The sequence below is a fragment of the Gekko japonicus genome, unplaced genomic scaffold (genome assembly GCF_001447785.1).
Source record: "Gekko japonicus isolate JY-2015 unplaced genomic scaffold, Gekko_japonicus_V1.1 scaffold659, whole genome shotgun sequence".
Taxonomy (NCBI): Eukaryota; Metazoa; Chordata; class Lepidosauria; order Squamata; family Gekkonidae; genus Gekko; species Gekko japonicus.
Genome location: NW_015167556.1, coordinates 217,550 through 242,845, shown reverse-complemented (window position 1 = coordinate 242,845; position 25,296 = coordinate 217,550). Strand labels below are relative to the sequence as shown.

The 25,296-nt window shown below is 44.4% G+C and overlaps 1 protein-coding gene across 1 annotated transcript in view; it reads left to right on the top strand.

The window, feature by feature from the left end:
* The window catches only part of PDIA5 (protein disulfide isomerase family A member 5), a 234,989-nt gene that overhangs the window by 120,889 nt on the left and 88,804 nt on the right, over window positions 1–25,296 (top strand). The window lies entirely within an intron of this gene.

Below are 25,296 nucleotides of genomic sequence, written 5' to 3'. Positions count from 1 at the left end.
GCTACAAGCATGGACGGCTTCAAAAGGGAATTAGATAGGCATATGGAGCAGAGGTCCATCAGTGGCTATTAGCCACAAGGTATAGATAGGGACTCTGGGGCAAGTGATGCTCTGCCTTCTTGGTGCTTGGGGGGGGGTCAACAGTGGGAGGGCTTCTAATGTCCTGGCCCCACTGGTGGACCTCCCCCCTGGTATTTCTGGCCACTTTGGCCTGATCCAACATTGGCTTCTCTTATGTTCTTATGTTCTTAAGCTTGTGTAGAGTGAGTTGCAGTAATCAAGCCTGGAAGTGACCATTGCATGGGTCACTGTAGCTAGGGGCTGGGGGGGGGAAGACAAGGCTTCAGTAGCCTGATCTGCCTAAGGTGGAAAAATGCAGATCTGGCAACTGCATCAACCTGGGCTTCCATAGACAAGGAGGCATCCAGTTACTCCCAGGCTCCCCACTGACTGGCCCAGCACCAAAGGTGCCCCTTCCAGTGTGGGAAGCCTGGTGCCCACCTCCATACCCCCCAGCCCAGGCATAGAACCTCCATCTTCAATGGATTTAACTTCAGTTGACTCTGACGCAACCATCCAGCCACAGCGTCCAAAGCCTCAGCCAGATCTCCAGGGATGGAGGGCTGTCCATTAACAGACAGAGCTGAGTGTCATCAGCATATTGACTAACTGGGTGAGGGGGCACATATAGATGTTGAATAATATTGGTGAGAGGATCGCCCCCTGCGGCACTCCACATTCTAGTGGGTGCCATGGGGAGACCCTCTTGCCTAGCGCCACCCCTCTGTCCCTGACTGTGGAGAAAGAAGAAGGAGAAGAGAAGAGAAGAGAAGAAGAGATTGGATTTATACCCCGCCCTTCACTTGGAGTCTCAGAGTGGCTTACAGACTCCTTTCCGTCCCCCTCCCCACAACAGACACCCTGTGAGGTAAAAGAAGAAGAAGAAGAGATTGGATTTACACCCCGCCCTTCACTACCCAAAGGAGTCTCAGAGCGGCTTACAAACTCCCTCCCCTTCCCCTCCCCACAACAGACACCCTGTGAGGTGGGTGGGGCTGAGAGAACTCTGACACAAACGGCTCTTTTTCAAGGACAGCTGTGCCAGAGCTTGTGACTGACCCAAGGTCACATCAGCAGGTGCAAGTGGAGGAGTGGGGAATCAAACCCGGTTCTCCCAGATTAGAGTCCGCACACTTAACCTTTTAATTAGAGTCCACACATTTCAAGGCAGTCCCCTGAACTCCTACGTTGGTGAAGTGGTGGGTCAACAGATCATAGTCAACCATGTCAAACGCTGCCGTTAAGTCTAATAGCAACAGCAGCGCTGATCCGCCTTGATCCAGATGTCTACAGAGATCATTTGTAAGGGCTACCAGAGCGGTCTCCATCCCATGGTCAGGGTGGAAGCCGGACTGGACGAAGTCAAGGATGGACGCGTCATCCAGGAAAGCCTGGAGTTGTTCGGCCACCGCTCTCTCAACCACCTTGCCCAGGAACGGTAGGTGGGCGGTAGGTGGTCAGGACCGTTGGGTCCAATGATGGTTTTTTTCAGGAGCGGACGAACTACCGCCTCCTTCAAAGCCTCTGGGAAAGGCCCAGTAGAAAGGGACAAGTTGATAATTTCTTCCAGAGGGGGCCGGATGCTCTTCCCAGAGGATTTCACTAGCCAGGAAGGGCATGAGTCAAGGACGCAGGTGCTAGGCCTCACCACTGCCAGGATCCTATCAACTTCCTCCTGGGTGAGTCAATTGAAGTGGTCCAATAGCGGACCAGAAGATGGACAAAGGTCTTCCAGTTCGTTTACTGTCTTAGTTGTGGCTGGGAGGTCCTGGCGGAGTGTCATGATCTTATCTGCGAAAAAACTCAAATGCCTTGCAGCCAATAGCCAGTTCCCTACTATTTGGTCTGCCCTGCGGCAGAGTCGTAATAGACCGAATAACTCTAAATAATTGGGCTGGAGTTCACAGACGCAATGGAGGCCACAGAGAAATCCTTCTTTGCGGCCTTCACTGCTATTTCATAGGCCTTCATAAATGTCCTATAAGATGTTTGTGACACTTCGTCACGAGCACGCCGCCACCTTTGCTCTAGCCATCTTAGCTCCTGCTTCATCCTCCACAGCTCTGTGGTATACAGCTCTGCCAGACCCAGGTTCTTGCTGTGGAAGCTGAGTGGGTAATTTCGGATCAGTCACAGACTTTCAGCCTAACCTACCTCACAGGGTTGTTGTGCAGATCAAAAGGGGGAGAGGAGAATGAGGTAAGCTGCTTTGATCCCCACTGCGGAGAAAGACTGTACTTTTCCTCTTGGGGAACCATTGTTGGCAATCTCCAGGCGAGGGCTGGGGATCAGAATTACAACTGCTCTCCAGATGGCAGAGATCAGTTCCCCTGGAGAAAATGGTGGACCCTGTGGTGGACTCCACTGAGGTGGCCCCCCTATGACAGCCAGTGTGACGCAGCAGTTAGCACTTCAAAGCACGGTCTGCCAGACCCAGGTTCTTCCTGTGGAAGCTGATTAGGTGTTTTCAGATGATGACTTTCAGCTTAACCTACCTCACAGGGTTGTTGTGCAGATCCAAAGGGGGAGAGGAGAATGATATGAGCTCCTTTGGTCCCCACTGCGGAGAAAGACTGTACTTTTCCTATGTAGAGGGTGCAGGGAGGGGGAAGGAGATGGAAGGCTGAAGTCAGAGGGGAAGATAATGGTATGGTGATGGTTGGCTGGGAAAGAGATGGGGTTGTCACCTCCATGTTGGGAAATTCCTGGAGATTTGAGGGGTGGAGCCTGGAGAGAGTGGGGTTTGAGGAGGAGTGGGACCTCAGACAGGTTTAATGCCATAGACTCCACCCTCCCAACCAGCCATTTCCTGCTGGGAAATCATTGTTGCCAATCTCCAGGAGAGGGCTAGAGATCACGCAGAATTACAACTGCTCTTCAGATGGCAGAGATCAGTTCCCCTGGAGAAAACAGTGTGTCATTATAACCTTCTGAGGTCACCACAGCAAATTGATGCTGAGTGCCCAAGGCTGGGGCACCCACCCAGAGCCTCTTTCTAGAGCTCATTGTATTCATTTCCACAATAGGCCTTATTCCTAGTGTGTGTGTGTGCGCACAGTCAACCAAAGAGCCACATTTACTTCCAGTCCTGGCACAAGGTCTGCTCCTCAGGGAGCCTCACAGCTTGCCTGTCCTTCTGACAGTGACTGTTTTGACGTGGGAACCACCTGTCAGCTACAAGACCCACCAGGCAAGGTTTTTTCCCATTTTCCTGAAAGATGGGGTAGGTGAGACACCCAGTTATATATCTCCTTATTCAAATTGCCTGTAGAGTTTCTGAGCCAGTAATTGGCTGCTATGGTTAAATAGCTAAGGATGAGCAAGTTGCAACTGAATTCTGACAAAGCAGAGGTGGTGCTGGTTGAGAAGGCTGAGGTATTTTGGGGGACAGTGCTCAGAAGAGCCACAGGCATTGTCAAAGAGCCACACTTGGCTGCTGAGCCACTGAGTATCACTTACATACCATAAACAATACAGAAAATGGATTACAAAAGCAGAAAGCAATGCAGCAAAAGGGTGGCACTTTCAGAAGGCCTTGCTCACATGAGCAAAGCAGTTGCAGCGGAACATAACAACAGAGGCAGTCCTGCAGGTATGGAGGTCCAAGGCCATGAAGGGCTTTGTGCGTCTTAATAAGTACCTTGAACTGAACCTGATAACCATTGAAATGACTGAGAATAAATGTAATATGCATAATCCTGATAATGAAGCAGTGTTACTAGCTGGAGATTCTGAGCTGATTTAAGGGCAGCCCCACTTAGAGTTAATTATATTAATCTCACCTTGAGGTTACTGTGGTATGGATCCACATGGCCAGATTGGCCAAGTGAAAGTGGGGAGCCATGTTCTGCATTAAATGAAAGTGCAAGGAAATGGGTGGGGTGGGGTTGCAGTTAACTTGCTCCACTAGCAATAATGGTGGATCCAGTATAATACCTAAGTTCTCAACGGAGTCAGCGAAGATCATATGAACTTCATCAAAAGTGGAAAGCACAGTATCCTTTAATACCTCAGCTTTCTCAACCAGCACCACCTCTGCTTTGTCAGAATTCAGTTGCAACTTGCTCATCCTTAGCTATTTAACCATAGCAGCCAATTACTGGCTCAGAAACTCTACAGGCAATTTGAATAAGGAGATATATAACTGGGTGTCCCAAATGTCTGCGACAGTCAAAGGCACCTTGTATAAATTGGGTCATCTCACCTTCCCCTCGTAGGTAACACAAAAAGATGGGTGTTAGATCTCAATTGGTCCTGTGAGGTTTACAAGGTTTGTGCCCTTTGCACATGGAGCAATGTAATTGGATGTTTTAAAGGAGCTAGAGGTTAAGCCAGTGTCCTTGGGCCATGTAATATCTTCACTTAAATGGAAACCATTATTTTGGTGCATACCTTCACTACCTTAATTTAATATTTTCTTTTTTTTAAATTGGGAAATTGAATGTGCCTTTCTCCCCATCTAGTGGCTGGCCCACAAGAGGCTCGCAAGACAGCATTTAAGTTACGCATATGAAGCTGGATCCTTAAAGCCTTTTCGCTAGCAGAGGCACTAATGAAGTTAGCAGGGTTCCTATTTGCCTAAGTTTGTTTATATGCAACTTTTATTGTCCACCTTTCTCAATGAGACTCAAGCTGTGTTTGAGCTATGAGCTTGCTGGATAGCACAGAACGGTAAGCTTCTCTGAGTGTACAGGTCTGCTGTGTGACAGAAAGGAGGATTTTTATTGTTGAACCTGGTAACAGAGTATTCAGATTGTGCAGTACTAGTGACTGGTTTAGAAGAAAGGGAGAACTTTGAGATTGATTAGCTGTCTCCTTTCTGGAGATTGGTTGGTTTTGTAGGCTAAAAGCCTAACTGGAGGCTTGAATTTGTGGTCATTGAGTCAGTCAGTGGTGACAACTGAAAAAGAATAAGTACTTAAAAGACTTGGGAAAACAGGAGGAGAGAAGCCGTCAGTGTTAAATTTTGTGATCCTAAAGCTGAATACAATTTATTCAAGTATGGTTTACTGCAGGTAAAATTAGGATTCTGCAGTTTTTGATATCACTTGATTGCCTTGCTTAGTTTGCTTGTTACTTCAAAATCTTTTAAACAATTACAAGATTGGTTCAGTTATCTTGCATTGTATGTATATCTAATTTTCAACAGTCCCCTCTGCCTGAGGATATTTATTTCCACAAACACACACTTTCTCCCTGCAGATTTTTCTACAGACTCAGGAGACTCCGTTGGTCTGCAGAAAAATCTAAAAAGTAAAAAAACAAACTAACACCAACCCTTGGGGAAGGTTGAATTTCCCTCCAATACCTTTTGAAATGACCACTGTAGAGATCTACTCCAGGCCCTGTTGCACTGACAGTGAGAGACATACTGGCTTATAGCCAAAGAAAGAGACAGAGAGAGATAATGAGTGGGGGAAGAGGGGAGGAAGCAAAAGCAGAAGTGGACCTGGGATTGGGAAGGATTCCTCCTGCAGTATGAATGGCTAAATAGCACGGGGACATTTTGAAAGGACATCTGAGCTTCTCACCCCTACCTCTTTTGCTGTGGGCTCCACTGTCCTCTTAAAACTTTCTTGGGGAGAGGCTTCTAACTGCTTTTCCCCCTTCATCAGCTGGAGAAAGACTGACTGAGAGTGAGAGCGAGACACAGAGAGAGTGATAATGGGTGGGGGAAGAGGGGAGGAAGCAACAGCAGAACTGAAGCTGGGATTGGGGGGAGTCCTCACTGCCACTTGCCCATCTCCAATGCTGTTCTTTCTGCAATATGAATGGTTAAAAAGCAGGGGGACATTTTAAAAGGACATCTGAGCCTGCAACTGCAAAGCCTTGCAAGTGGGAGAGAAGGATCATTCCACCCCAATCTCTGTAGCTGCTGGCTCCACTGTCCTTTAAAAACATTGTTTCTGGCTACTAACTGCTTCTCCCCCCACCAGCTTGGGCACTGCTTCTTCCCACTGCTTCCCACTTCTGACTGAAGCTAGAGGGAAGTTCTAAAAGGACAGCTGAGTCATCATTAATGGCTAGGTGGGCACAGTGACTGAGAGGTAGGGGGCAGGTGGAGAGGAGGCGGGATTCCCCCCAACCAGTGTCGGTTTGTACACACCACCTTTTAAAACATTCCTCAGCAACCCTGAGAGACAAATAAACTGCCAAAGACAGCTGTGGTGTTGTGTGTGAATGTGGACTCATCTCAAGCTGAAGAAGACTAGAGCCCTGCAGCCGCACAATTCTCCATAGCAAGGTGAGAGACTGAATAAGTAAAGGTGCCTCGGGCTGATCCATTGATAAACCAATGGCCATTTAAACAGCAGCTTTTGTCAAGGGCACTCAGAAGGAGAGTAGTATAGGACACCTGTAGCCCCTCAAGACCTGCAGTACCCAGTAAGGCAATCTTTGATTATAATTCCCAGGCAAACTCCTCTTTGAAGCCAACTTCAGTCAGCTGGCTCACTATGCAGAAGAGAACTGAGCAAGGATAGATGGCTCTCTTTCCAGTGCTCAATCAAGGAAAAGCAAAAGGGGGAAACAAAGGAGAAAAGGGGGAAATGGGCTCCAACTGTCACTCCCTTCCCTTCACAGAAGGCTGTCACAGAGCTGCCTCCTCCCTCAAGAAGGCACCGCTCAGAACAACTGAAAGAATCACTGCCTTTTTTTGTCAGAAACAACAATCCCTCATCAGTACCATACAGAACAATACAACGCCAAAAGTACCTCACAAAAGAGGACGCCCTGCCAAAATGAGAAAATCCAAAAAGCTAACAAAGTGGTTACTGCAAGAAAACCATTTAAACAGTAACCAACTATACTATGAGAAAGACATGAATAGAAAAATGCAGGAAAAAATGCATTCACACACAGTCAACAGAAACAAGGAAAATATGGATATTGACATTTTGACACATCATGCCAACAATGTAGCTGGAGAACTCAGCATACATTTATATATGGAAAAATCAAAAGCACTTCAAAATGCAGAACTCATTATTACTTATAATACAGGAGACGTGACACATATCTGTCAAGAATGCTCTGCAAAGCATTTCATAACTGAAGAATCAAAAAATCACTGTAATAGTTGCTGCCAAAATGGAAAAGTAACCATCTGCCAGTACAGTGCCCAGCATTACTTAAAACACTCTTGACTGGGCAGCATCCTCTTTCACAGCATTTCTTAGAAAACATTTGTCAATATAATAGCACACTTTCCTTTGTTTCAGTGGGAGCTCAAATACATAATGTGCCAGGCCATGGAGTCTACTGCTTCCATATTTGGGGATCTGTCTACCATAGCATAACAAACCTTTACCCAGATCATCAAAGACTGCCAGAATGTGGCCAGCTATATAGTATAGATACCACTAAAGCAAATCAAATAAGAATGGATAGAGCCAAACGTATACCCCTTAATGTAGAATTAATGCACAACTTAATGAAGTTTATGCAGCAAATAAACCTATATGCAAAATCATATATACATATGAGAGATATTGCATACAGAAGAAGAAACAGCAAAAGAACAAGCAAGATTGCCAGTAGAATATGTGTTCCGTTTTTACCATGAACGAAATGAGAAGTATCGCCATATATCCATGACAAGGTAAACCAATGCATTTGGATCCCTACAGCCAACACTGTGATCCATTATCATATGTGTTCGCCTTTCTATATGGTGAAGTGGGGTGGCACTATTAATTAACACACAGTTTAAACTATAAAATATTGCACAACACTTTGTTGCGAGTCCCCACTTGTAGTCTCAATTCTCTGTGCTGTTGAATGCAACATAATGATTTTTTTGAATATCAGGGAATTTTTTAATTTGATATTTGACTAACTAACCCATGTATGCTCAAGGATGTAGTGAAATTACCCAATTTAGTACCTTCTGTAACCAAGGTCTCATAATAGCACCCACACTGTCCTACTCTCATTCTCGAGTTCTAGCCCATTCCCACAACTATTATCTTGAGCCTCTACACCATTATCCATTAGGGATGAGTCATCTCAAAACAGAGGCTCTTAAGCCAATTCTCACTGGAGTCCATCAATAATATTGGCCTATTGTCTGGAGTAATCAGATAATAAGGTCCAGGTAGTTAAGAAGGTCTGTGAAGACTCATTCAGTGAGAACTGGATCATATCCTGAAGAGGCTAGCTTCTTAATGCACTGTGACGCTCATGTGAAACTCTACACTACAAGGTTCTCCTGGAATAAAACAGTTCTTTATTTAATGCACAGGGAAGATGGTTCCATAGATTTCCACCCCCACCCCTTTTAAATAACACATTCTTTTTGTAAGGCCTTTTGAAAGAGAGCACCAGGGTTGCTAAGTGAAATACTCCAAAGCAAGGAAATGCCAAAGCTTAATTAAAGACTGAATCATAGTGTAAAGGCACAATGGCATTCTTCTACCACAGTAACAGTTGTAGGGTAAAAACAATCCAGATATATAAGGTGGTTAATTAGCATGAGTGAAGGGGGAATTTCATTTTTGACATATGACTCTTCCATTTTCCATCTTAGTCATCTCTTAACATTTTTAAAGGAACTGTAAAATACACTCAGCATTTTGCAATGAGTTCAGTATAATAGAATGGAACCTATTATATGTTTCTGTTCAGGAGAATTTTAACTACTAAAACAAGATTACAGTATAATGTAGAAATACTTACCGATTCATGTTACAGTGCAAGTGGTCCATCTGCAGTCCAATCCTGCAAATAGTCTTACTAGATCAAACCTATATTCCATTAATCATACCAACGTGTTTCCATTCCTAAGAGTTCTGGGCAGTATGGAGTATAGAAGTACACAGAGTTATTTTCTCAGAGCTTCTAACCATCTTTAGCATGAGGATTTAGATGTTTGTAGCAGTTCTTGAAGTGTATTCATATACATATATTGAAGAGTTATAACTTTTTTTCTGGAACTCAGTCCACAAGAATGACCAATAAAAAGGACAAAATGTCTGGGTAACCAGAGTCAACTGGATAACCAATTTCACATGTTCATAGAGAAATGCAGCACCAATATTATGCAGAGCAGTTTTACATACCTTCAATAACAGCATCTCTCCCCATCCACAAATGTGGAAGTATTTACTCAACAATGACGATGCTTTCATGGCTATTTTTCATAAACCTAGGTTAGGATTCTCATGTGAATGGGTGGGGGAAATCAATGCATTTTTATAGCAAAAGTTCATGTAAATAAGACGAAGAGATCGTAAACAATTGTGTTATGCAGTAAAACTTGATGGGTTACCTAGTCAAATGTATGAAGTCAGTAAAAATGGTTTTTCGTCTCACTTAATCCATAACTTCTAAGAAGTGTGTGATTTAAAGGTATTGGTCTGGAGAGATGGAGCACTCTGGGTGACTATATAGTATTGCAGAATTAGAGCATCATTGCCCACTGGTTTTGATTAGAGCTATGGGCACATAAAGATGTAATTCTGTGTGGTGTACCCTAAAGATATTTTCTCTGTGCTTCCAGATTCCGGCTGCAGGATTATTGATCATTGATTTTGTGTACTGTACAAATTATCTTGGGTAACTACATTATTTTCTTGAGAAGTCAGTTTACCACATTTCCCGTCTTAAGTGATTGAAGCAACTAGCAACTGCTATTTTTAACCTCAGATACCGCATCAACTAATGGAGCTCCCTTGATTGCAAATCCACAAGAAATGCTTAGTGTGATTGGCAGTATGCTATGATAGTAATCCCGTGCATTTAAACCCTTATGAAAACTAAATTTTGTAGGAAGGTTGTATTATGAACTTCACTGCTTACAGAGGGAGGGAGCATATCTGAGTGCTAAAGCACATAGCTTGGAGGCATAAGATCTTGAGGTTACTCCCTGGGAAATCCAGCCAACGAGAGCCAGTGTGGTGTGATGATTGGAAAGCTGGGTCAGGACTGCAAGATCTGGGTTCAAATTTAAGCTTTCAATTAGATTTGGTGGGTGACCTTAGGCCAGTCAGTCTCTCACAGCTTCCTCACTGGGTAGTTGTGAAGTTAATATGGAGGAAAAAGTTAATATCAGAGGAAAAGCAGGATACGTTGGAAGGGGCCATACAGACTATCTAGTCCAACCCCCTGCCCAATGCAGTACCAGCCTAAAGCATCGATGACCAATATTCTTCCAGCCTCTTCTTGAAAGCTGCCAGTGAAGGGGAGCTTACCACCTCCCTAGGCAGCTGATTCCACCTTTGAACCATTCTGGCCGTGAAGAAGTTTTTCCTAATATCCAGCCAATACCTTTCTGCATGTAATTTAAACCCGTTGCTTCGGGTCCTATCTTCTGCTGCCAACTGGAATAGCTCCTTGCCCTCCTTCAAATGACAGCCTTTCAAATATTTAAAAAGACCAATCATGTCCCCCCCTCAATCTCCTCTTCTCCAAACGAAACATTCCCAAGGCCCTTAGCCTTTCCTCGTAGGGCTCAGTCTCCAGACCCCTGATCATCCTCGTCGCTCTCTTCTGCACCCTCTTGATTTTGCCCACATCCTTTTTGAAGTGAGGCCTCCAGAACTGCACACAGTATTCAAGGTGCAGCCTGACCAAGGCAGTATACAGAGGGGCTATGACCTCCTGCGATTTTGATGCTAGGCCCTTTTAATACAACCCAAGACTGAATTAGCCTTTTTTGCCACCGCATCACACTGACTGTTCATATTTACTTTACAGTCCACTCTTACCCCAAGATCTCTTTCACATACACTACTCCCTAGAAACGTATCTCCCATCCAGTATTTGTGCTTGACATTTTTGTGGCCCAGATGTAATACTGTGCATTTATCTTTGTTGAATTACATGCTGTTCGCAACTGCCCACTTCTCCAGAGTATTCAAGTCTTGTTGAATTTTAAGTCTGTCTTCTTGGGTGTTTGCTACTCCTCCCAATTTGATATCATCAGCAAATTTAATGAGTAGCCCTTCTATCCCTTCATCCAGATCATTGATAAAAATATTGAAAAGTACCTGGCCCAAAACCAAGCCCTGTGGCACCCCACTGGACACCTCCCTCCAATCCGATGAAACACCATTGACTACCACTCTTTGGGTGCGGTTCTCTAACCAGTTCCCTATCCACTGAACTGTCATATAGTCCAGTCCACAGTCTTCCAGTTTGCCCATCAGAATGTCATGGGGAACCTTATCAAAAGCTTTACTGAAATCCAGGTAAATCACATCAACAGAGTTCCCACAATCCAGTAAGCTCGTCACACGATCAAAAAAGGAAATCAGGTTGGTCTGACAAGATCTGTTGGGGACAAAACCATGCTGACTTCCCCGGATCACTAAGTGGTCCTTCAGATGCTTACAGATAGATCCCTTTAAAATCTGCTCTAATATCTTCCCAGCAACAGAAGTCAAACTGTCCGGCCTGTAGTTTCCCAGGTCCTCCTTCTTCCCTTTCTTAAAGATTGGGATAACATTTGCTCTTCTCCAATCTTGGGGCACATCCCCAGTCCTCCAGAAGGCCTTGAAGATGATGGACAGAGGCTCTGCAAGTTCATTAGAAAGTTCTTTGAGCACTCTTGGGTGCACACCATCTGGCCCAGGGGATTTGTCCAGTGCAGCCAACACTCAGGTTGCCTGTCATGTTCTCTACCAGCTCTAGATAGGCTCGAGTTCTTCCGGGAGAAAACAGAGGCAAAAAAATCATTAAGCCTGTCTGCTTTTTCTCTGTCCTCCACCAGAGTTTCTCCTTCTACTCCCAAAAGTGGTCCAATTGCCTCTTTTACCTTGCGTTTGCTTCTCACATATCTATAGAAGTTTTTCTTATTGTAGCGAGCCCCCCTGGTCAGACCCAACTCATACTGAGCTTTGGTTTCTCTGATGGCTAATCTGCAGTACCCAGTAACTCTCATATACTCTTCTTTAGAGGTCTGACCTTCCCTCCATTTCCCTCCATTTCCTTTTTCTCCCTTAGCTTATTCTGGAGCTCTCAGTTCATGCTCATTGATTTCTTGGAGCCCATAGCATGTTTCTGTCTTGCTGGAATAATGAGGGCTTGACCTCACAAAAGCTCATGTTTGAGAAGAGCCCACCCTTCACTCATTCCTTTCCCTTTTAGCACACTCCCCCATGGAATGACTCCCATCAAGCCTCTGAGTTCGTTGAAGTCGGCTGTACAAATATTTAACCTATGAGTCTGGCTATGAACTACCTTGATCCCTCACAGCAACTGGAATTCATGGAGGACATGGTCACTTCCCCCTAAGGTCCCCACCACCTTCACCCTGTCTACCAATTCTTCCCTGTTGGTTAATATTAAGTCCAGTATGGCTGAGCCTCTTGTAGATTCCTCCACCATTGGAAAAAGGAAGTTGCGTGATTCTTGTCGCTTTGTTGAGCCCATCTCCCAGCACACATTGGGGAAGTTGAAGTCTCCCATAATTATAAGGTTCTGATGTCTGGATACTAACATAAGAACATAAGAGAAGCCAATGTTGGATCAAGCCAATGGCCCATCCAGTCCAACACTCTGTCACACATCAGAAAATAAGCATGTCTTTGATTCTGCCCTTTGGAGCGGCTGAGAGAAGTTCCCAGTGCCACTGCTTTCCCCTCTTTCCTCACCTCCTCCCAGCCAATTAGTTTTATGGTTTACTGTTATAGGGAAAAGAAAAAAACAGAGTGGGTGGGGAGGAAAACCTTTTCTTCTTCAGAGACTACAGGAGTGTGAGTCTGTGCAGTATTTTGCCTGGAGATGTGTGGGCTTGGCCATTTTTCCTCTGTACTGAAATGCCAATAAGGTGGGATGACAACATTTTGTTGCAGGTCCCCTCTTGTGTTTATCTAATTCCCTCTTGAAGCCGTCCATGCTTGTAGCCACCACCACCTCCTGTGGCAGTGAATTCCATGTGTTAATCACTCTTTGGGTGAAGAAGTACTTCCTTTTATCTTTATCTTTATACTCTACCAGTCTGTTCAAGGAGGGCAGCATCCATTCCCTGTCCCTGGTCCGGCAGTCTGTAGCAGACTCCAGCAACAATACCTATTGTCCTACCTCCCCTTATTTCCACCCATATACTTTCCATGAGGCTGTCAACCACATTCTCCAGAGCTTCCTGACAATCTAGCCCTCTCTTTACAAAATATGTACCAAGTGAACAGAATGTTGGGTAGCTGGACTAGGGAAGACCTTGGAGAGAATTGCCAGTCAGATGAAATGGTGTTGGACTAGATGGACTGGTATCTGTCTCAATATGTTCATAAGCTCATCAGCAAATACACTTTCCATAGCTGGCAGTGGGAATCCTATAACTTCTTCTTTTGGACCACACCTCTAAGAACTACCCTATCCTGCTGATAACATTAAAACTCTTGGGACACACCCAAGAATCTTTCCCAGTGTTAGATGCCAGCATTTAGTTGTGCTTAATGAATAATACTGGTCATATGTGTGATTTTGGTTGCCGTTAAGTCCACAGTCCACTTTCATGGGCCTGGAAGTGTGTGTGTGTTATGTGTGTGTGTGTAATTGGAACAGAAGGATCTTTCTAGTAATTTCTCAGAATGCATCCAGATAATTCTTGTTCAACAAGAAAGTGCACCCAAGCTGCATCCCATACTTTAACAGCATCATTTTGCCATGACTGCAAAGATATATGCATGTTATGTTAATCAGTCCCTTTAGTCTGCAGTCCAAGCCATAAAATATCCCCAGAACACATAAAGTGTGCATGATTTGTAGAGAAAGACGCTTTATTGTAAATATATGATTGGAGTCCTGGCCACTAATGCAGAAACAGCCCTTCACGTGCGTATAGTTGGAATGTTGTACACCCTGTTTATTGGACTTGCTAGCACAACACTTGGCCTACAGTAAAGTTTGTGTTCCAACTCGTACCCTTTCTCCAGCTGGCATTACAAGTAGCTGACCAGTGTTCTAAGCTTCACATTCTGGGATTCTACTGGAAGTTGTTAAACAACAGTTAGCCTCAAGCGTTAGAACATACATGGAAGAATTGTATTATATTGGAAATACACATCCCCCCCCCTTATGCACAAGGGCAGCGGTTCTGGTATGCAACATAAAATTAATGATATTCATATAAGACATTCTGGTTATTGTCTAGTTCTGACGTTATTCTGTGATTCCCACCCCAATAATGTAAAAACTGCTGTAACCTTCAGCAACTGTCAAATCGTTTGAAAAGCTTTCTGTCCCAGGGTTTCAGAATCCATTAGGTTTTACCTATACATTTACACACAGGGACTGTGGATTAGAAAAGTCATGGACTATTGATATATATGTGTTCATCTCTCATACACGATTGCCTCTTCAAAACTCACAACTCCAAAGGAAATAAATTTGCCTTACAAATCCACAAAGGTTGGCTGAAATGTAGTGGCACAGTATGACCTGCACCATATGGTGTTAGGAAGATCAATTGTTTTGGATTCTATTCTTTATTAACATTGTGCTGATTCAGCTACCAAGGCATACTGGTAGATGCCCTTTATTAGACTTAGCTGAAACTTCCCTGTATCAGCTGAAGGGAGAGGTGTTGAGTTCGCCTTTCTGCAAGTTCCTGTGTCATCTTTCCATTGTAATGGCAGCAAGCCCCTTTATTCCACGTAGCAATAGTCAATAATAAATAATTTGTCAGTAAGTTTCAAAACTTAACTCTGGACAAAATGGTCATAAAATATTTCTGTGCATGAGTAGAAAAGCCACTGACTAGATGGGTTAAATGCTTAGTAAATTGTATAGTCAATTCTTCTTCCTTCTACATTTTTATTGCCAATATAGGGTTTAAACCGTTTGACTCAACTTTCTTGTGTGATCTGAGAACCTTTCCTCATTGATAAAATGTCAATAAATGAGAATGTATGTCAACAAGACAGTCTGGTGTCAGCCTAGTTGGGGCGGATTTCATGCCATGATGTTTGTTCAGTAATCCTAGAGAATGTTTCCATTAGCAGGGTATTTTCTTCCATACCAAGAGCTTTGCACCAGTGGAAGAGCCTCTTGTGCTGGTGGACGGCTCCTTGTGCGAGAAGAAAATTCAGCAGTTAATTCCAAGTTTCCATAGGATCCAACCCACAGTAATCAGGCAGTGAAAATCTGCACAGAAAATCTGCACACATTGATCTGCTCCACACTCACCATGCAGTTGTACCTTCTGCCTTGTCACTGAATAAAGGCAGCATGGAATTTATCTCTATGTGACTTCATGATTGGATAATATACCATCCTATTAGGCCAAGTGGAAGTACATTGGTTGCTCTGAGACCCTCAAGTTGTGCTAGCTGAGAATCTGGTTACTGGTTTTGTAAATCTGAGTATCACTAGCACTACTTGAGCATCAGCTGATCTTTCTGAGATCCAGCTTTGACATATTCACACCCTCTGTTCACCCCTACATGAAGCCTGTACTTTAAAGGTTATCTTTGCGGCCCCCCCCCCATAGGAGGACTCTTTTTCACTCCACGACCCATCTTTTGTTCTGGCTATCTCTGACCACATGAATGAGGAAAAATCCAAAGAAGAAGACCCTTCTGGCACCTCCAAATCTTTCACAATGTCAAAGATAATTGCTCATCAAAGCACAATGTTAATCATTAATCACTGAATTATGCGCATCACCAGAAACTGAAAAGAGATTTCCATTTGGTGGAACCAATATTAGCACAGTGCAGGTCTGGAAACATCTTGCAGTTCAGTTTTATAGTCTCTACCTTGGTGCTTCTAATGACTGATGAACCAGTAAAGCTATTTTGTTTCATTAAAGAAGCTATATGTTTATGCTTTTTGAAAGTGATTTTTCTCTCATGGCTGGTATGTAATACCAATTAAGTTGAAATATGGCCACAGTTATTTCCATTAATAAAATCCTATATGGTCCCTTACTGCACATTGTGATGAATTGGCCCTTTCATTAAGCAGAATCTTGCCAGCAAATCTTGAGTTGGATTCTGCCACATCATGCGATTTGCAAAGTGGGATCTCTGTGATTCAACAGTCATCAATTTAAAGTGTTCACAAGTTGGGAGGCTCCCTCGTATTTGGATGCCTTCCCTGTATATCCCAATGTGTAATATTTCTGACATTTCAGTGCATTTTTAATCCCAGTGGGCTGTGTTGTAAAATTGCTAGCTATTTCCAAGTAGTTTGTGTGAAATATGGAAAGTTAAATGCATCAATGAAATCGCTGTTATGGTGTTTTGTAAGCATGAAAGATCTGTAACTTTATTTTGTTCAAACTTGTGTGGTATCTTTTGTAGTATTCATTGTCATGGTGCAGGATAGTACCTTGAACCATTAACAGAATGTGTCAAATGCAGCATGTGCCAGAGAAGAGGATGGGAAAGGTTTTTGGCAGGAAATGAAGGAATAGTAGCAGCCTCTTCCAACAATAATAGTCTATGTTGAACATTTGTAGAAATAAACTCAAATAATGAGTTGGGTGATTGGTGAAAATATGTTATAGTTTTTAATCTGGTGGCCCAGTTAGAGCTGTTCAAGTCAGGAAATAGACACCAGCTGGACAGAAATAATGCTAAGAAAAAATTAGGATCATCTTTCCCCCTCTCTTTGTATTGCAAACAGTGTTGGAATTTATTGGCTGCTCTGTGGGATAAAAGGATAGAATCATTTTAAGAGCTTATCTGGTCATCTGTGTCCAGTTCCCTACTCTGACGGGTGTCCCACATGATCTGAGACCCTGTAGCTACAGCTAGAAATAAAACATTTGTACAAGCTGGGCCAACAGAAAAATCCCTTGACAATAGTTGCACATCGTAGTAACTGATTTGTGATAAGCAAGAATTTTCCTGTTGAACAGATTAATGACCACTACTGCTGGGTTTTTGTGGTGGTGTTTTCTCCTCTTTTTACTATAGCGTTTTGTAGCTTGGTTTACATGGGCTAATGCATGAGTTCTTAACATGTAGTGTGGATGCTGGTTCATGTGTGAGCTATGAAAGATCCTTCTTTAAGGGGTGGACTATTACCTGTGGCTCCTGTCCAAAGATATGAATCCAACAAGAGTCCGGAAGATTCTTGGGCACACAAGCAATTCTTCCTATAGTCCCAAATATGCATAAGGATTTTAGGACCTTCTTCACAGAAAAACTTGAGCCTTGAATCTGGCAGGATCACGTCATCATCCTTTAGCGGGCAGACCGTGTCTCAGTGGTAGGGTGTTAGCTCTACATGCAGAAGGTCCCAGGTTTAATCCCCAGCATCTCTAGTTAAGAGGTGATGCAAAAAACCTCCAACTGAGGCCCTGAAGAGTTTATTATTTATAATAATAATTATGATCCTCCTCTTCATTCATACCCTGCCTTTCTCCCCCGTGGGGACCCAGAGAGCTGCTGCCATTCAGAATAGGCGATGCTGACCTTGAAAAACCAGTGATCAGTAAAAATTCACCATAAGGCAGCTTGATGTGTCCATATGCATATATGTGCATATATGTGTTCATATGCTTGCACCGTCCGGTTCTTTTTTGGACTCTTTTGGCCCGCTCACCCTTGTGGATGTTGACAGTGTTCTGACAGCTGGGGAGCCAGCTATCTCCTCCTTGGATCCTTGTCCTTTGTGGCTGGTAAAATCATGCCAAGAAGTGGTAAGTGGCCCTTTGAGACAGATTATTAATTTGTTTTTTCTCAGAGGGCTGTTTCCCCAGCTCCCTTAAGGCGGCGATTCCTAGACTTTTGCTAAAGAAACCATCCTTAGATAAAAAGGAGCTGGCCTATTATTGCCCAGTGTCTAATCTACCTTTCCTGGGGAAGTTTCCTGGGGAAGACCGCCCTACCCCTGAATACACACAGCTCAGGGCAGTGAATAACAACAACAGAACAACAACATTCATAAATAATAAAGTGATTTAAATAATCCATAGATAAAAACATTCTCAGACGGCATTAACATTTCAAACTCCAAGTTTGTCACTGCCCCACAAGAAGGTGGAAAGGGGGCAGGAAGGAAAAAGAAGGGGGGGGGGAAGTGCTCGTAGGATGGTATCCGTCACTGTCCTCAACCAAAAGCCCAGCAGAACATCTCTGCCTTGCAAGCCATGCAGAACTGCATTAGGTCCCACAGGGCACAGATGCTACTTGGCAGAGAGTTCCACCAGATGGCAGCCGGGGCAGAAAAGGCCTTTACTCTGGTCGAGGACAGCCAGACTTCTTTTGGGCTGGGGATCACCAGTAGACTGTTCTCTGCAGAGCGTAATGCTCTTTGGGAAACATATCAGAGGAGACAGTCCTGAAGATACGTGGGTCCGTGACCACTCAAGGCCTTAACGGTCAATACCAAACCCTTGAACCTGACTTGGTACTCCACCAGGAGCCAGTGCAGCTGACATAGCATAGGCTGGATGTGTGCTGTCCATGGTGTTCCAATCAGGACCCACGTCGCCTCATTCGGAACCAGTTGGAGTTTCCAGATCAGTCTCAAGGGTACTTAGGTCTCTGCCACACGGCAGGGAAAAGGACGCTCGAATGCAGCTAATGTGAGCCGCAGCAAAGTTGAGACAGCGCGGCGGGATCTCACAAATCCCCCGAGCCACGGCGCCATCGCTCCCCGGCACGGTTAGATGCCAAGGGAAAAGTGACGGTGGAGAGGGGAGCCTGGCGAACTGCGCATGCTCACATATGCGCAGTTCGGCCAGGAGCCGGGGATGCGCCGGCACAAGGATGCGCCGGCGATCCCACGGTCAGTGTTGCTGCGGCCCTTCGAAAAGAACCACCTCGGTAGGTGGTTCTTTTTTGGTGCAGAGCAGTGCTGGAAGAGCCGGATCAGGGACGGAGACGGTACGCTTCCCAGATGTTGCGGTGGGATCACGCCTGTTTGCTCCGCCCCCGTTCCGTCCCGCTCCTGGCCCAAAAGGCCTCGTATGGACAGGACCTTAATTGAGCAATCAGTGGCCGAGCAGCTCCAGGTTTTCCTGGATGAGACCCTTTTCAATCAGGCTTCAGGCCCGGCTTTGGAACCGAGACAGCGCTGGTCGCTTTGGTTGACAGTCTCCGTTTACATCTGGATAAAGGCATGACAGCCCTGTTGAATCCTTCTGGATCTATCAGCAACCTTCGATACAGTTGACCATTTGGTCCTGATTGACTGCCTCGCCTCCCTGGGAGTGAGGGGCACTGCTCTTAGTTGGTTCTCCTCATTCCTCCAGGGATGCTCTCAGAGGGTTGCTATCGGGGAGGAGAGGTCTTCTCAATGAGACCTGAATTGTGGGGGCCCCACAGGGTTCGATCCTCTCTCCGATGTTATTTAATATATATATGCAAACCTCTTGCCAAGAACATCAGGAGGTTTGGAATTGGGTGCCATCAATATGCTGATGACACTCAGCTCTTACTCCTGCTGGATAAGCAGCTGGTGGCAGGGCTCTTGGCACTATCCCAGTGCCTGGATGTGGTATTCCAATGGTTAAGGGGGAGCTGGCCAGGGCTGTACCCAGAAATTTTTTTATTAGGGTCAGGGCTTTTTTTGTAGCAGGAACTCCTTTGCATGTTAGGCTACACACCCCTAATGTAGCCAATCCTCCAAGAGCTTACAGAGCTCTTCTTACAGCACTCTTGGATAACACTCTTGCCCAACGTTCCCTCTAAGCTGTGGAGTCTAGTGAGCAAAAATTCTGCTTTGTGAGCTACTGGTGTTAAAATTGTGAGCGAGCAATTTTGATGCTGCATAAATTAGGTTGCTCTGGAGCCATCCTTCCTGAGCTAAGACAACAATGTATGAGCTGGAGGCTAAAAATTGTGAGCTAGCTCACAATAACTCAGCTTAGAGGGAACACTGCTCTTGCCCTGTCAGACTTGTTTAGTTTCCACAGGGCATGCAGGGCTGAATTGTTTAGTTTGGCCTTTGGAGGGTTTGGGCTGTTTTTATTAGTGGTGTGGTCTTAGCCACATATTTTAATATTTAAATATTTTAACATTACTATTTTATATTTGTTATATCAAATTGCCACATTTGTTATATCAGACTTCCTGGAAATCAACCATGACTTCCAGGCACAAACACACATGCACATACAATAAATAAATTTAAAAAAATATGGTAGCCTAGCAGCATAAATATGGCAGTCTGATGTGTTTGCTGCTGCAAACTGTACATAATCCTTGTCACCTGTTACCTGTCTGAAATAGAAACCCAGTGGCCTCTGCTATTCTTAGTGCCTCTCAGTCTTGGGAGCCATCACTTTGTCCTGCCTCCGCCTTGAATTGCCTTTTTGGGACCTGACCATAAAACTCGTCTAGTCTGAAAAGATCTGCAGCTTACCTGCCCTTGAAAGGATTGCCACATCATATACATTAAACCACTCATAAACAGCTCTTATTTTCTAATGCACGCACCTGTGTTAAGTTCCAGGATCCAGTGCTCCTCATGCTTAAAATTAAATCAAAAGAGTTTTCGGCTAAACATTAGGAAGGATTTCCTGACAGAGCAGTTCCTTGGGAGGTGGTGGGCTCTCCTTCTTTGGAGGTTTTCAAACAGAGGCTGGATGGCCATCTGACAGCAATGCTGATTCTGTGAACTTAGGCAGATCATGAGAGGGAGGGCAGGAAGGGTTGCCTCAGTGCTTAGTTCTTGTGGCCCTTTCTGACACGCCCAGGGGAATGCTGATCGCCACTTTGGGGTCAGGAAGCAATTTTTCTCCAGGCCAGTTTAGCTGGGGACCCTGGAGGTTTTTTGTCATCTTCTGGGCACGGAACAGGGATCACTGTGTGTGTGTGTGTGTGTGTGGGGAGATATTTGTGAATTTCCTGCATTATGCAGGGGATTGGACTAGATGGCCCTGGAGGTCCCTTCCAACTCTGTAATGTATTCAATAGCTGCCCTTGAATGCATGATGTATGTGAAACATCTAATTGACTTGCCATGTTGAGCTTCATCCTGGGCTAGGATCCAAATCCATCCAATCGCATTGCTAGCCCAGGAAGCACCTAGCCAATCACCTTACAGCAAGCTCCCTGAGCGGGAACGTCCGTGATTGGTCCTTATATGAACAACCGTATTGGTTGGTATTTGTACAGTGGGTGTGGCTACATTAGCCGGGAGAGTTTAAAAGTAGGACAACTGCAATGTAAAAGCTGAACTGTTCTGTTCTGGCTATCAGATGTTGATCCGTGTTGGAGTTGTGTTCAAGTTGAAAAATAAAGTTGTGTTCTTGCTGAATCACTCTCCGACTTCTTTATTAAGCAAGCGACTTAACAAACTCTATGATTCTATGCTAAATAAGCTCTTCATATTTCCAGGTTGTCTGCATCTAACAACATTACTGCAGGTTCTCTGTGATAGGCTTTTGAAGAACCCAGTATAAGGAATATGAAGGAGCTTGCAGATTCTTTGCACCACTGGAATGTGTAGGATGGTTACTGGTTTTGCTACCAATTTATAGAGCAGAGATTCTCAGGGCTCTTTAAGTCCTCTGTGGAGAACCTAGATGCATGTGAGCGTCTCTGCCTGTTTAGGAGATGTTGCATCCCTGTCTTTAAAACTTCAGCTGCAAACTTCTCTTTAATACACCTGTAGCTGTCTTCCTTGGAGAGGGCATAGGATTAAAATGCACTAAAGAAATGAAAATAGGCAGCATTTAGGACGCCTTCATTTTCCAACCTTTTTAGGGACATAATCCCTGCTTTAATTAAAAAAAAAAAGTTTAGTCATCTTGGCTTTTGAGAAACACTTGGTTATGGGTGATTAGGGTTTCGCTGCCTACGGCTTTTAACTCCTCTGTCTCGCTATTATGCATTAGCCCTGAATGGTCTCTAGCAATCCTGCACATTGTTGTATCTGGACTGGGCTCGTTGTCCTACTCTGCTGCTCCATTTCAGGCCGCTTCACTGAATGTTGCTAAAAGACGCTTAAAAAGAACTTGAACTATAATAAATGTTGGGACAGACCAGACATTTGATAGGGATGGTGGCTCTGGGACTCCTCCTAGTGTTAATCTAGCGCTGGACATGCCCAGTTCCTGTTTTGCTAATAACAATGTTTATTACATGCTTTAAACTTTGGTTTTCTCATTATGTTAACAGAAATATTTGTAGCATGCAGCCAGGGAAGGCTGTAGAAACAAGCTAATGAATACTAATGCTACTCCAGCAATACTTTCTCTAAGCTGTGGAGTCTTGTGAGCAGAAATTCCACTTTGTAAGCTACTGGCATTAAAGTTGTGAGCCAGTGATTTGGCTACTACATAAATTAGTTTGTTCTGGAGCCCTCCTCCCTCTAAGCTGTGGAGTCTTGTGAGCAAAAATTCCACTTTGTAAGCTACTGACATTAAAGTTGCGAGCCAGTGATTTGGCTACTGCATCAATTAGTTTGCTCTGGAGCCCTCCTTCCTGAGCTAAGACCAAAATGTGTGAGCCAGAGGCTGAAAAACTGTGAGCGAGCTCACACTAACTCAGCTTAGAGGGAACACTTTACTCCACTACCTTGTCAGTAGAATTTAATAATCAGTTAATGGAATTCTGTATTAATATGAAACTATGTTGCTAGGGCACCAGAAATTCCATATTATCTCAACTGCTTAGGGGCTGTTGGTGATCCGTATTTCTTGCCTGTCATGTATTTAGCTTCAGGCCACAGCCGTGGATGAGACAGTGTTAAAAGCTAGACGATGGGCCTGTGAACCTTCCCCCCCCCCCAGTATAAAGTAATAAATGTTCACCAGATGCTCATATTCAAGTAGCATGACCAGGCAGTAGAGCATCTGTATTCTGGAGACTGAGGCTGCTCCATATGGAATAGTTAAATCCAGGACAATAAGCTTCTTGTGTGGTCTTTTTAGCATTTGATGGTTGGCATTATAGCATTAATCACTCGAACGACTTATAGATTGATTCAGTAACTACACATTTAAAATATATATAACTGTTAAGCACTTTTCAAGGAGAAGATAAACCTGATGAAAGGATGTACAGGGTCAGTGGGGGTAGCCCTCTGCATTTTCTTCTAGAATCTGACTTAAAACATTGCAGTATTGATCCACATCCATGAGGGGGGGAAATACTTTATAGTGTTTGTTTCACTTAAATTTTATTCCTCATCCTATGCCATAGGCTCAATTTTGGATTTTGGGGAAGAAGGGTTCAGGGGGGAAAACACCCTGTTAAAATGATTGATGATGTGACTAAATGTGAGCAGGAGTTACAACAACATACATTTTCTCTGGAAGGCTTCCAACCTTAGTCAGACCACAAGGGAATGCCATTGTTGAACCTGAGGAGCAGCCATTGAGAGTGCTTCCTTACCATGAGGAGTTAATGGAAAGGGTTCCGGACAGCTGTTGCAACCTTGGAAACCCAGATGTAATGACAAAAGTGTATGCCCAGATACTTCTTCGACAGGTGAGCCTTTTCCCTCTAGGGAGAGAGTCCCTAAGACATTTTAGTGCCTCGGGTAGAAAATCCAAATATCCTGCCCTTTCCAGTTAGTAAAGATATGTCAATAGATGGAAAACTTGCTGCCCTTTAATGGCATCCCAGAATCTCTTGCATGAGACATATAATTTCACCCTGTCTTTAGATAAATCCATTTCTGTGCATGCTGGATATTAGCCAGTCAAGGCTGGAATGTAATGCAGCCGGTGCCAAGGACAAAATAAAGCCACTACAGTCACTATGAGCCACAGGCTAAGTGTGACATCACTGTCAGCCTACCCACAAAAGGAGCTAAGTGGGTTTGTTGGCAATCAAGAAGAAGAAGAAGAGATTGGATTTATATCCTGCCCTTCACTTGGAGTCTCAGAGCGGCTTACAAACTTCTTTCCCTTCCCCTCCCCACAACAGACACCCTGTGAGGAGGGTGGGGCTGAGAGAACTCTGACACAAACTGCCCTTCCAGGAACAGCTGTGCCAGAGCTTGTGACTGACCCAAGGTCACATCAGCAGGTGCAAGTGGAGGAGTGGGGAATCAAACCCGGTTCTCCCAGATTAGAGTCCGCGCACTTAACCACTACACCAAACCAGACACTCTGACCAGTGTTGTTATCTTGATAGTGCTCTGGGAGTCCTGATTCCTATTATCTTGTAGGTTCTCAGAAGTTCCAGAGAAGAGACCAAAGGAAATCATGTTTGCCTTTTACAGCTGGCATAAGGGTGTCCTTGTATTTCATTTTTGACCTTTTCTCTCCCCCTCCCCCCAGAGACTGGATGGATCATTTCTCTTCCTTAGTCTTTGGTGTTTAGTGCAGTCATGTCAATATTCACTTAACACAAAAGGGCATCTCTTCCAAGAATGCACATCAAAGGTATTTTTTCTGTCAAACCTTGTGAGTGTCCCTGGACAATCCAAGCAGACCTTACACAGCACTGCAGCTAGGTAGAGCCATCTTGGAGTACCTTATTGTTAGTAAATGCCAGCTAGCTTAGCAGGGAGGAATCTAAAACCATGAGGAGGTCTAATGTGTTTAATTTTTGTGATCCTTGAATAGGCTGTGAGGAGTTAATGGTTAATCTTGAAAGACCAGTGAGAAGAAAAATGCTGAAAAGAAGGTGACTAAGATGCAGTGTTTCCCCCCCTGTAGATTTTGGTTTTACTGTTTCTGGAATATGCACGCTGCTTTTTGCAGCAGTGGGTGAATGGAAAGATTCCCAGTAAATATGTACAGAACAGCAGAAGAGGAGGAGCAGCAGCCTAAGGCACCTTTTCTGCTGTCCAGGTTAATATTATCAGTTCTATCCGCTATTGCCATGTGTACCTCCCAGTTTCATATATGATAACAAAATCCAAAAATTATAGAGAACATAAGAACATAAGAGACGCCAATGTTGGATCAGGCCAAAGGCCCATCCAGTCCAACACTCTGTCACACAGTGGCCAAAAATACCAGGTGCCATCAGGAGGTCCACCAGTGGGGCCAGGACACTAGAAGTCCTCCCACTGTTGCCCCCCCCAGCACCAAGAAGACAGAGCATCACTTGCCCCAGAGCCCCTATCTTTACCTTGTGGCTAATAGCCACTGATGGACCTCTGCTCCATATCTCTCCCTTATTATAAAAGAGTAGTGGGTGCCAGAATTCTAAAATTGGCCCCTTTAGTGTTAGGCCGAAAAAACTGCCACTCGGAAGACACTGGCTGGGTTCATTGGCTGCTTTGTGCAGTCCCGGCCAGCGTTCCAAGGTCATTTACATAAGGAAGCTGATTGGACTACACTCCATTCCACACCTCAAACTCACCCCCCCCCAAGGCAGTTGGAATTTTCAGTTGGGAGAGGAGAATGATGTCAGCTGCCCCCTAGGCAGAGGC